The following is an 11,383-nucleotide window of genomic DNA, read 5'->3' as shown; positions in this document are numbered from 1 at the left end:
TTTGGCCCAGGGCACGATCCTGGAGACCCGGGATCGAATCCCACATCGGGCTCCCGGTGCATGGAGCCTGCTTCTCCCTCTGCCTATGTCTCTGCCTCTCTCTCTTTCTCTCTCTGTGACTATCATAAATAAATAAAAATTAAAAAAAATACAGTAAAAAGAAATGCACTTGGATTCAAAAGACTCAGCTGCCTCTAACTTTCTTTATGACTTTGAGCATTTCCCCTCTTCTGTTTCCTCATCTGTAATAAAAAGGAAACAGAACATATGGTGTCTCAGGACATTTCCAGCTCTAAAATTCTATAACAAAGAAAAATGTCTGTGGTGCATATGCTGCCTTCCATTTGTATATAAAACTTGATGTTTTGCTCCAAGTAACCTGGGAAGAATACATGCATTGGTGAAGCATTTCATGGAACATACATGCACTGCTTCATGTGAACAGGACACCTTAGATCCCAAGGAGAAAACTTTTCTTAAGAGACTTTTTCCCTTCATCTTTCTTCTCAGTCTCTGAGACGATGCTCTAGAATCCACCACAAACTTCATTATTATTAGGCATCATCTTTGTGATCTCTGTAGGCCTGGAAGCAAAGGCAACCACACTGAAATCTAGCCTTTGCCTGCTGTTTATAAATATCCTGCTGACGTTAAAAAAAAAAAGTACCTTCTTCAAAGCTATTAAAAAAGCCATTTATCAAACAGACTTTAACATTTTCTTATAGGAAAATGTGGTTAATCCAAAAATATTTTTTGTGTTTATAATTTTTGGACTTTTGTTAAAATACCTTAATTCTTTAAGCTTTGATTCTAAAGGAAGTCAGAGCTATAGTCACGGGTGGTTTACAGAAGATTTTCTGGTAGTCTTTACTTCATTTCAGTATCTCGCCACGATTGGCTGTTGAGAACTACAAATAAGGAAGTCTTCAATTTAGGGGATTTCTCAGTGGAAGTTCCCAGTTCAACACAAGGGAGACCTCAGGACAGCTTGAGCAGTGTGGCTAGAGCCTGCAGATTAAGCTTCAAGGCTCTGTAACGGACTATTATCTTTGAAGAGCACTAGTCTGTGAAGAAAGACCTAGAACCTGGAGAAGAGGTAACCAAAATTTTAGTTGTTCCTACCAATTCTCAACCTAGCATGTTGGCCTGGTCTTAGACTGAAGTGTTGAAAGTTTGTTCTACTCTTGCTTCTGCAAAGTGAGTAATTTATGACATGATTCAATAATATCTTTATATTTATTGTTATAATTGGAAATTTTAGCCTTTAAAAGATGGAGTACCTAACCAAGACTAAAGAATATTTTTAAATACTGTGATCTCTTTATATTCTTCTCAAATTTTAAGGTCAAATTTGTGTCTCTACTTGAAATGATTTCTTTAAGATTGTATCTGGAATATATAAGCCTTCTCCAATGAGCATTTTTTATAACATAATGGTATTTAGCTTACTAGATTGAAAAGTAAACTAATACTTTATATAATTGTACTTTGGGGGGGTTACATTTTTAAAGATCAGTTCTGGCCTGATCCAGTGTGTAATTCAAAAATTCAAAAATTAATTCAAAGTATTTTTTCAACTCCTAAGAAACACACATTTATGAATATTTGTTTACAGTGGAATATTAACCTTACAGACAGCCTTGCATTTCCTATCTTAGAATGTTTAAACTTTCACCATTGTAGTAATCCAGTCCAATTGAACCAATTGGCCTTTATTTTCACAATCGAAAGCGAATATTAAAGATTATGTAGTATTTTCTTAAGAATAATCCTAAGAAAAGCTGATAGTTTGAAAAGATTAAACATCAAAAATCATTATCAACATCAATAGCTGTCATTTATTGAATATCTGCTGGAGAAAAACCAATCACAGTATCTTCCAGCTAGTAAGTGGCAGAGCCAGGGCTCAAACCTGAATTCATAGTGCTTCTTTTTTTTTATGACTCTCTGTTACCAGCTCTGACCTCTTACAATTTAAATCATATTTTGAGATGTCTTTTCCAAAGTGCAAAATGATGGGGGGAAAAGGCGATGACTTGGCCAAGGTCACAGAGCAGCCGAGTCATTCATAAGAGCTTAGAAGCCATTCCTAAATCTCTTGCTCACTCCCCCACCCTTCTCCTGACTCCTTCCATGATGCCCAGGTGCACACATTAGTCTACTTCCATGCAGCGGGGGACATGGGGCTGTATGCTAGGTCCAATCTGACAGGTTCCTGCAAGCAGTTAGTTAGGGCCCCAAAGCAACATCCAGTTAATTTCTCTTAAACACTTGTGACGATGAAGGAGATAGCCAACTGGAAAATTTTAAATCAATGTGTTAAATTCTGCCAAAAAAGTTCTAGTTGGGATTTCATGGAACTTATGTACTAATTAGAGGAAAATGATCATCCTTTCAGTAGAGAACCTTCCTGTCTGCACATATTTTTATTCTCTCCATGTATTAAGGCCTTGGGAAACACCTACGTTCTTTATTTATTATAAAATATATTCTCATATATTTTATCTTCTTTGTGTATAGGGTTAGGGATGCTATTTGAATACTTTTTCCACTGTATTTTCTAACTCATTACTGCTAGCATTTAGAAAAGTTCTTGATTTCATATTTTTATCTTGTATGCAGCTATTGTATTGATCCTCTACTTGGTCTAAATCATTTTGGGTAATTCACATGTGATGCCTAGATAAGAAAAATATGATTTTTTTACCTTTCTTTTCTTCTCATCAAAACTTCTAGAATAGTGTTTAATAACCGAGGAGACAGCAGCTAACCTTGTCTTGTTCTGATCTCAGTGGGAATTTCCCTAGCGGTTAACATTAAGAATGATGATGGCTGTTGGTTTGAGATAAATATATTTATCATAAAAACCATATAACTACCAAATCTACTTCTCACTCTATTTTACTAAAGGTGTATCACGACTTCATGTTAACCTATATTCAATGTCTTTTTTGGTATTATTAGAGACAGTTGTATAGTTTTTCTACTTTAAGGTATATAGTGCTCTGTTCTTACACAATACAGTAATTGTATTATTTAAAAATTCCGTTATCAAAAATCATGCCTCCATAATAAAGGTAGGTTTAGAATTATAAAGTATACTTAGTTATTGCCCTAGTTAAAATAATAAATTATTTGATCAAAATGAACCAAGCCAGTCTTACACATTTCCTCATTCTCTCTTTAATCTGCATGCTTAAATGTCTCTTCTGTATTATTTTGGTTTCACAATTCAGTTCACAACTCAAATTAACAGAAAAGAATGAAAACAATGTGGCATAGCCAAGGAACCCTATCCAGGCGGAGCAACCAGATACTCAAACAAAGCAGCTGTTCCTACACTTTGTGCAAAAAAGCTTTCTCCCTGTGATGACTGTGCTAGTTGCAAGCCACAACTGTATTATAACCAACAGCAAAATGTGTGTCCAAATTAATTAATCTTATACCCAATTATAGTAAGAAAATGTATGCTGAAAAAATCTGTAATTTGTTGAGAACTTTTGCTTTCATTTTCACAAGTAAATTAATCTGTATTTTTATTTTTTTGATAAAAACACCAGTTTTCCATGTTCTAAAAAAAAGTTTAATGAAAGTTATCTGCTCCTTGAAATGTTTAAGGAGCAAAATCTTCACATGGGCACCCATTTGGAAGTAATTCTTTAAAAGCTTTCCAATATATTCTATTGTTACTGATCTAGTTGGGTTTTATGCCATTTTTTTCACGCAGTTTAGGTGGTTCATAAATGATCCTTTTCATCAAAATTTTCAAAGGTGTTAGTATACACAGTATTCTCTTGTACTTTTTTACCATCTCCATAACTATGAAGATAACCCTTTTTCATTACTGATTTTACTCATTGTTTTCTCCCTCTTTTTTTTTTCCTAATTGAACATGTCAAAATTTATCTTTTGGATATATCATTTTTATGGTTAGCTCTTTTTAAAGTAGTCTTTGCTTTTATCTTTATTAGTATTTTCTCTTTTTTAAAAGATTTATTTATTTAAGAGGGAGGAGGAGGAGAGAGAGAAAGAGAATCTTAAGGAGACTCCCCAATGAGCAGGGAGCCTGATGTGGAGCTTGATCTCAGGACCCTGAGATCATGACTTGAGCAAAAATCAAGAGTTGGAAGCTAAACTGAGTGAGCCTCTATTTTTATTAGTATTTTCTTTTTTATATATAAATTCATTTTTTAACTTTTTTTTTCTTTTTTTAGATTTTATTTATTTATTCATGAGAGACACACAGAGAGAGAGGCAGAGATATAGGCAGAGAGAGAAGCAGGCTTCATGCAGGGAGCCTGATGTGGGACCCGATCCTAGGACTCCAGGATCATGCCCTGGGCCAAAGGCAGATGCTCAACTGCTGAGCCACCCAGGCGTCCCCAATTAGTATTTTCTTAAAGTCTTGTATTAGATTCCAGTATTTTACTTTTCTGTTTTTCAGTTTTTGAGTTAAATGCTTAGTTCATTTATTTTTATTCTTTCCCATTTTATAATGAATGTATTTAAAGCTAAGAATGGAGCACCGGGGTGGCTCAGTGGTTGAACATCTGCCTTTGGCTCAGTGCGTGATCCCAGGGTCCTGGGATCCAGTCTCACATCAGGCTCACAGTGGGGAGCCTGCTTCTCCCTTTGCTTATATCTCTGTCTCTCTCTGTATGTCTCTCATGAATAAATAAATAAAATCTTTTAAAAATATCAGATTTTTTTAAAAAGCTAAGAATTTCCTGAGCGCCATTTTAGCTACATCTTAAATCTTTTGATAGGTCACTTTCACATCATCATTATTTTATGTTTTTAATTGCAGTTTTATTTCCTCTTTGATCCAAAAGTTATTTAGGACAGCAAAGTTTTTTTTTTTTTCAGTTAATAGACTTTGTTTAGAACAGTTTTAGATTTGGAGAAAAACTGACCAAACACAACAGAGTTTCCATATACCTCTCTGCCTCACCTCATCACATAGTTTCCCCTATTAGTAACATCTTATATTAGTATGGTACATTTGTTACAATTAAGGAACCAGTATCAGTACATTTTTATTACCTCAGTCCATAGTTTATTCAAATTTTCTTATTTCTTTGCCTTTTTAAAAAATTAAGGTAAAATTCACATAACAAAATTAAAACACTCTAAAATGAACAATTTAGTGGCATTTATTACATTCACAGTTTTGTGCAATCATTCACCTCTGTCCAATGTCAAAACACTCTTAGCACCCCAAGAGGAAACCCTATGCCCATTAAGCCGGTGCTCTCCACTTCTTGTTCCCCTCAACCCTTGCCAACAGACAATCTGTCTTTTGTCTCTATGGATGTACCTGTTCTGGATATTTCATATAAGGGAAATCATATAATAAGTGACTTTTTCTGATTAACTTCTTCCACTTAACATAATGCTTGCAAGGTTCATCCATGTTGTAGTATATATCAGGTTTTCATTCCTTTTATAACCAAGCAATATTCTAGTGGATGTATAAAACAACAATTTGTTTATCCATTCATCTATTGTTGAGTAGGATAGTTGGGCTATTTTCACTTCACGGTTATTGTAAATAGTTTTGCTATGACTATACATTTACATGTATTTTTTTGAATACCTGTTTTCAATTCTTCTTGGAAATATACCAAGCAATGGAACAGTGGATCATATGGTAATTCCATTTGACATTTTAAGGAACAACCAAATAGTTTTCCACAATTGTCAAACCATTTTACATGCCCACCAGAAATGTATAAGAGCTCTAATTTCTCCACATTCTTGCCAATTCTTGTTATTTTCTGTTGTTGTTGTTGTCATTGTTGTTGTTGTTACTATCTTAGCGTATGTGAAGTGGTACCTCATTATGGTTTTGATTTGCATTTCCCTAAAGACTAATGATGTCAAGCATCTTTTTAAGTGCCTGTTGGCTATGTGTATATTCTCCTTGGAGAAATATCTTTAAGTCTTTTACCCATTTTTTAATTGAATGGTTTGTCTTTTTGCTGTTGAGCTTTAAGAGTTCCTTACGTATCCTGGATTCTTAGTCTTATCAAATATATGATTTGCAAATATATTCTCCTATTCTATAGACTGTCTTTGATAATTTCTTTGATAATGTCTTTCCATGCCCAATTTCTTGATAATTTTGATGAAGTCAAACTTATTTTTTCTTTTCTTGTTCATGATTTTGGTATCATATCCAAGAATCTATCACTAATTTCAAGGTCATAATGATTTGCCTCATGTTTTTATCTAAGAGTTCTAGAGTTTAGGTCTTATATTTAGATCCATTTTGAGTTAATTTTTGTATATAATGTGAGGGAAAGGGTCCAAATCGTTCTTTTGACTATGGCTGTAAGTTGTCCCAACATCATTTGTTAAAGAGACTATTCTTTCTCCATTGAATAGTCTTGGTGACCATGTCAAAAATTAATTTACCAAATACGTATCGGTTTATTCTTCACTCTCAATTCTAGTGCATTGATCACATTTTCTATCCTTATGTTAATACAGCATTGTTTTGATTACCAGAGTTTTGTAGTAAGTTTTGAAATTGGAAAGTATGAGTCCTCCAACTTTATTTTTCTTTTTCAATATTCCTTTGGTTACTCAGGCCCTCTTGTAGTTCCATCTGAATTTAAGGATCAGCTTTTACATTTCTGACCCCCCCCCAAAAAAAACATTGGAATTTTGATATAGATCACATTAAATCTGTAGATCATGATGAGAAGTACCATCATCTTAACAATATTAGTTCTTTCAAACCAAGAACACAATATCTTTCCATTTATTTAGGTCCTTCCTCATTTCTTTCAGCAATGTCTTATAGTTTTCAATGAACAAGTGTTTTCCCTCTTTGGTTAAACTTATTCCTAGATCTCTTATTTTGGAGGTGGTATAATACATGGAATTATGTTCTTAATTTCCTTTTTTGATTGTTCATTGATGATGAATAGAAGAAACACAACTGATTTTTTGAACATTGCTCTTGCATCCTGCCATTTTGCTAAACTCATTTATTAGCTCTACTAACTTTCTTGTGGATTCTTTGGGATTTTCTATATATAAGATAATGTCATATGCAAATAGAAATATTTTTATTCTAGCACACCTGGCTGGCTCAGTCAGTGGAGCATGCAACTCTTGATCTTGGGGTTGTGAGTTTGGGCCCCATATTGGGTGTAGAGATTACTCAAAAATAAAATCTTAAAAAAAAAAGAAATAGGGGAGCCCAGGTGGCTCAGCTGTTTAGCACCACCTTCAGCCCAGGGCCTGATCCTGGGGACCCGAGATCGAGTCTCACGTCAGGCTCCCTGCATGGACCCTGCTTCTCCCTCTGTCTGTGTCTCTGCCTCTCTCTCTCTTTCTCTGTGTCTCTCATGAATAAATAAATAAAACCTTTAAAAAGATAAAAATAAAATAAAAAATAAATATTTTTACTTCTCTCCTTAAAAAATTTATTTATTTGGGATCCCTGGGTGGCGCAGCGGTTTGGCGCCTGCCTTTGGCCCAGGGCGCGATCCTGGAGACCCGGGATCGAATCCCACGTTGGGCTCCCGGTGCATGGAGCCTGCTTCTCCCTCTGCCTGTGTCTCTGCCTCTCTCTCTCTCTCTCTGTGTGACTATCATAAACAAATAAATATTAAAAAAAAAAAACAAAGAGCACAAGTTCTTAATTTAAAAAAAAATTATTTATTTATTTGAGAGAGAGAGAGAGAGCACTGGGGGAAGGGGATAGGGAAAAGGAGAGAGAATTCAAGCAGACTCTGTGCTGAACATGGACCCTGATACAGAGCTCGATCTCACAGTCCTGAGATTATGACCTGAGCCAAAATCAGGAGTCTGACACTCAACCAACTGTGCCACCCAGGCACCCTTATTTTTATTTCTTTCATATTCACATGCCTTTTGTTTCTTTTTCTTGTTTAATCACTCTGGCTAAAACTTTCAGGACAATGTTAAATAGTAGTGGTGAAAGGATGCATCCTTGTCTGTTCCTGATCTTAGGGGGGAAATCTGAGTATGACGTTAGCTGTAGGTTTTTCAGAAATACTCTTTTTCATGTTGAGGAAGTTCCCTTTTATTCCAGTTTTCTAAGTCTTTTTTTTTTTTTTAATCATGAAAAGGTGTTGGGTTTTGTCAAATGCTTTTTTCATCAATGGAGATAATCATATCAGTTGTTTTTCCTTTATTCCATAAAGTGGTGTATTGCACTGAATAATTTTTTTTCTTTAACTATCCTTGCAGTCCAGGGATAAATCACACTTGGTCATGATGCATAATCTCTTTAATGTGCTGTTTGATTATGTTTGCTAGCATTTTGTGGAATTTTAAATCTTTATTCATAAAGAATTTTTGTTTTTAGGTTTTTTTTTCCTGTTGTCTTTGGCTTTGATATCACAGTAATGCTGGCTTCATAAAATGAGTTAGGAAGTATTTCTTCCTTCTCTATTTTTTCTATGAGATTGAGAAGAATTGGTTCTAATTCTTTTTAAGTGTCTGATAGAATTCTCCAGTGAAGTCATCTGGCTCTGCATTCTTCTTTTTTGAGAGGTTTCTGATTACTGATTCAATCTCTTTATTTGTTATGGATCTGTTCAGATTTTCTCTTCCTTAGCTAGATTATTTTATTTGTTGGTCTATTATTGTTCATAGTGGTCTCTTATAATCCATGTTATTTCTATTTGATTGGTGTCAATGTCCCCACTTTCATTTCCGATTTTAGTTATTTATTATTATTCTTTTATTTTTTATAAATCTAGAAAAGTTTTGTCAATTTTGCAGAACTTCTGAAAGAACTGACTTAGACTTCATTGATTCTATTTTTTTGTTGTTGTTCTCTATTTCATTTATCTCTGCTCTAATCTTTATTAGTTCCTTCATTCTGCTAGCTTTGGGTTTAGCTTACTCTTGTTTTTCTGGTTCCTTGAAGTAGAAGTTAGGTTACTGACTTCATAACTTTCTTCTTTTCTAATGTAGATGTTAACTACTATTAAGTTCTTTCTGAGCACTGCTTTCACTCATCCCATAAGGTTTGGTATAGTACAGTTTTGTTTTCATTAATCTCTAAGTAAATCTAATATCCCTTGTGATTTCCTCTTTTAATCAGTTGTTTAAGAATGTGTTGCTTAATTTGCATATATTTGAATTTTCCAGTTTTCCTTCTGTTACTGATGTCTAGCTTCATTTTATTTTGTTTTTTTTTTGTTTTATTTTTTAATATTTTATTTATTGGGGATCTCTGGGTGGCTCAGCAGTTTAACGCCTGCCTTTGGCCCAGGGTGTGATCCTGGAGTCCCGGGATCAAGTCCCACATCGGGCTTCTGCATGGAGCCTACTTATCCCTCTGCCTGTGTCTCCGCCTCTCTCTCTCTCTCTCTCTCTCTCTCTGTGTGTCACTAATGAATAAATAAATGAAATCTTTAAAAAAATTTTTTTTATTTACTCAACACAGAAAGAGAGCACAAACAGGGGGAGTGGTAAAAGGAAAAGCAGACTCCCCATGGAGCAGGGATGGGGGCTCCATCCCAGGACCCTGAGACCATGGCCTGAGCTGAAGGCAGACTCTTAAGTGACTGAGCCACCCAGGCACCCCTAGCTTCATTTCATTTTGGTTGGAAAAGATACTTTGTATGACTTCAGTCTTTTTAAATACATTGAGACTTTTTGTGGCCTAACATTTGATCTATCCTGGAGAAGGTTCCATACATACTTGAAAAGAATGTGTATTCTACTGTTGTTGGGTGGGGTGGTCTGTATATGTGTTAGGTCTAGTTGATTTACTGTACCATTCAAGTTTTGTATCTTTTTTGATCTTCTATTTTTTTTTAAGATTTTATTTATTTATTCATGAGAGATAGAGAGGCAGAGACACAGGCAGAGGGAGAAGCAGGCTCCAGGCAGCAAGCCCGGTGGGACTCTATCCTGGGACTCCAGGATCACACCCTGGGCCAAAGGCAGACGCTCAACCACTGAGCCACCCAGGCGTCCCGATCTTCTGTTTTTCTATTCATGATTAAAAGTGGTATAGTAAATTCTCCAACTGTTCTTGTAGTACTATTTCACAATTCTATCAATATTTGCTTCATGTATTTGAGGGATCTATTGTTTGGTGTGTAAATATGTATAATTATTATATCTTTTTGATTAGTGACTCTTTTGTCAATATCTAATGTCCTTCTTTGTCTCTTGTAACAGTTTTTTAAAAATATTTTGTTTATTTATTTGAGAGAGAGAGAGCATGAGCATAGGGGGGAGGGGCAGAGGGAGAGGGAGAAACAGACTCTCCACTGAGCAGGGAGCCTCATGAGGGGCCAATTCCAGAATCCTGAGATCATGACTTGAACAAGGCAGATGCTTAACTGACTGAGCCACCTAGGCACCCTCTTGTAACGGGTTTTGATTTGTAAAGTATTTGGTAGGCCCCTGGGTAGCTCAGTTGATTAAGCATCTGCCTTTGGCTCCCATCATGATTCTGGAGTTCTGGGATTGAGCCCCATGTTAGGCTCCCTGATCAGCAGCAAGTGTACTTCTTCCTCTCTCTCTGTCCCACTGCCCCTCACTCGTGCTCTCTCTTTTGCTCTCATTCTCTCTCTCAAATAAATAAATACAACCTTTGGGGAAGACTCTGTCTGTCTGATGTTAATATAACCACCCCATGTTTCTTTGGGTTACTGTCTGCATGGAAATTCTTTTTTCCGTTATTTTACTTTCAACTTAGTTGTGTCTTTGGTTCTAAAGTAGGTCTGTTGTAGTAAGCATATAGTTTGATCATGTTATATTACCCATTCTACCAAGCTTTGCCTTTTGATTAGAAAGGGTAATTCATTTATATTTATTTATATTTAAAGAAATTACTGATGAAGAAAGACTTACTTCTGCCATTTTGTTCTTGGATTTCTGTATGCCTTATAACATTTTTCTGTTCCTCACTTCTCACATTAATGCCTTCTTTTGTGTTTAATTGATTCTTTGCTTTGTACCATTATCTTCCCTTGTCATTTTATTTTATGTATTTTTTTAGATACTGTCTTAGCGCTTATCATGAGGATTATAATTAGCAATTTAAATTTATAACCATCCAAATTAGCTTTAAATTTATAACTATCCAACTTAGCTTCAATAATATGCAAAAGCTTTACTATACAGCTTAGTTCCTCCCTTATGTTGTTGTAATCACAGATTTTATCTTTATAGATTATGTACCCATTAATATAGGTTTATAATTTTTTAAAACTTTTAAATCATGTAGGAAACAAAAAGAGAAGTTACAAACAAATGCAATCATGCTTGCTTTCATGTTCACCAATGTAATTGTCTTTGGCATTTTTTTTCTTTGTGATGCTTTGAATTACTGTCTAGTAGCCTTTTATCTGACCCTAAAGGACTTCCCTTATAATTTCTC

The 11,383-nt window shown here is 35.1% G+C and overlaps 1 protein-coding gene across 1 annotated transcript in view; it reads left to right on the top strand.

Annotated features, from left to right (window-relative positions):
- The first annotated feature begins 1,016 nt into the window (after window positions 1–1,016).
- The window catches only part of TANK (TRAF family member associated NFKB activator), a 94,217-nt gene continuing 83,850 nt past the window's right edge, over window positions 1,017–11,383 (top strand). Inside the window, exon 1 of the mRNA XM_055307977.1 lies at window positions 1,017–1,096. The gene's annotated coding sequence lies outside the window, so the exon portion shown is untranslated. The remainder of the gene's footprint in view (window positions 1,097–11,383) is intronic.

This window comes from Nyctereutes procyonoides, unplaced genomic scaffold (genome assembly GCF_905146905.1).
Source record: "Nyctereutes procyonoides isolate TBG_1078 unplaced genomic scaffold, NYPRO_anot_genome, whole genome shotgun sequence".
Lineage (NCBI taxonomy): Eukaryota > Metazoa > Chordata > Mammalia > Carnivora > Canidae > Nyctereutes > Nyctereutes procyonoides.
This window is presented reverse-complemented; position numbering and strand designations above follow the sequence as displayed.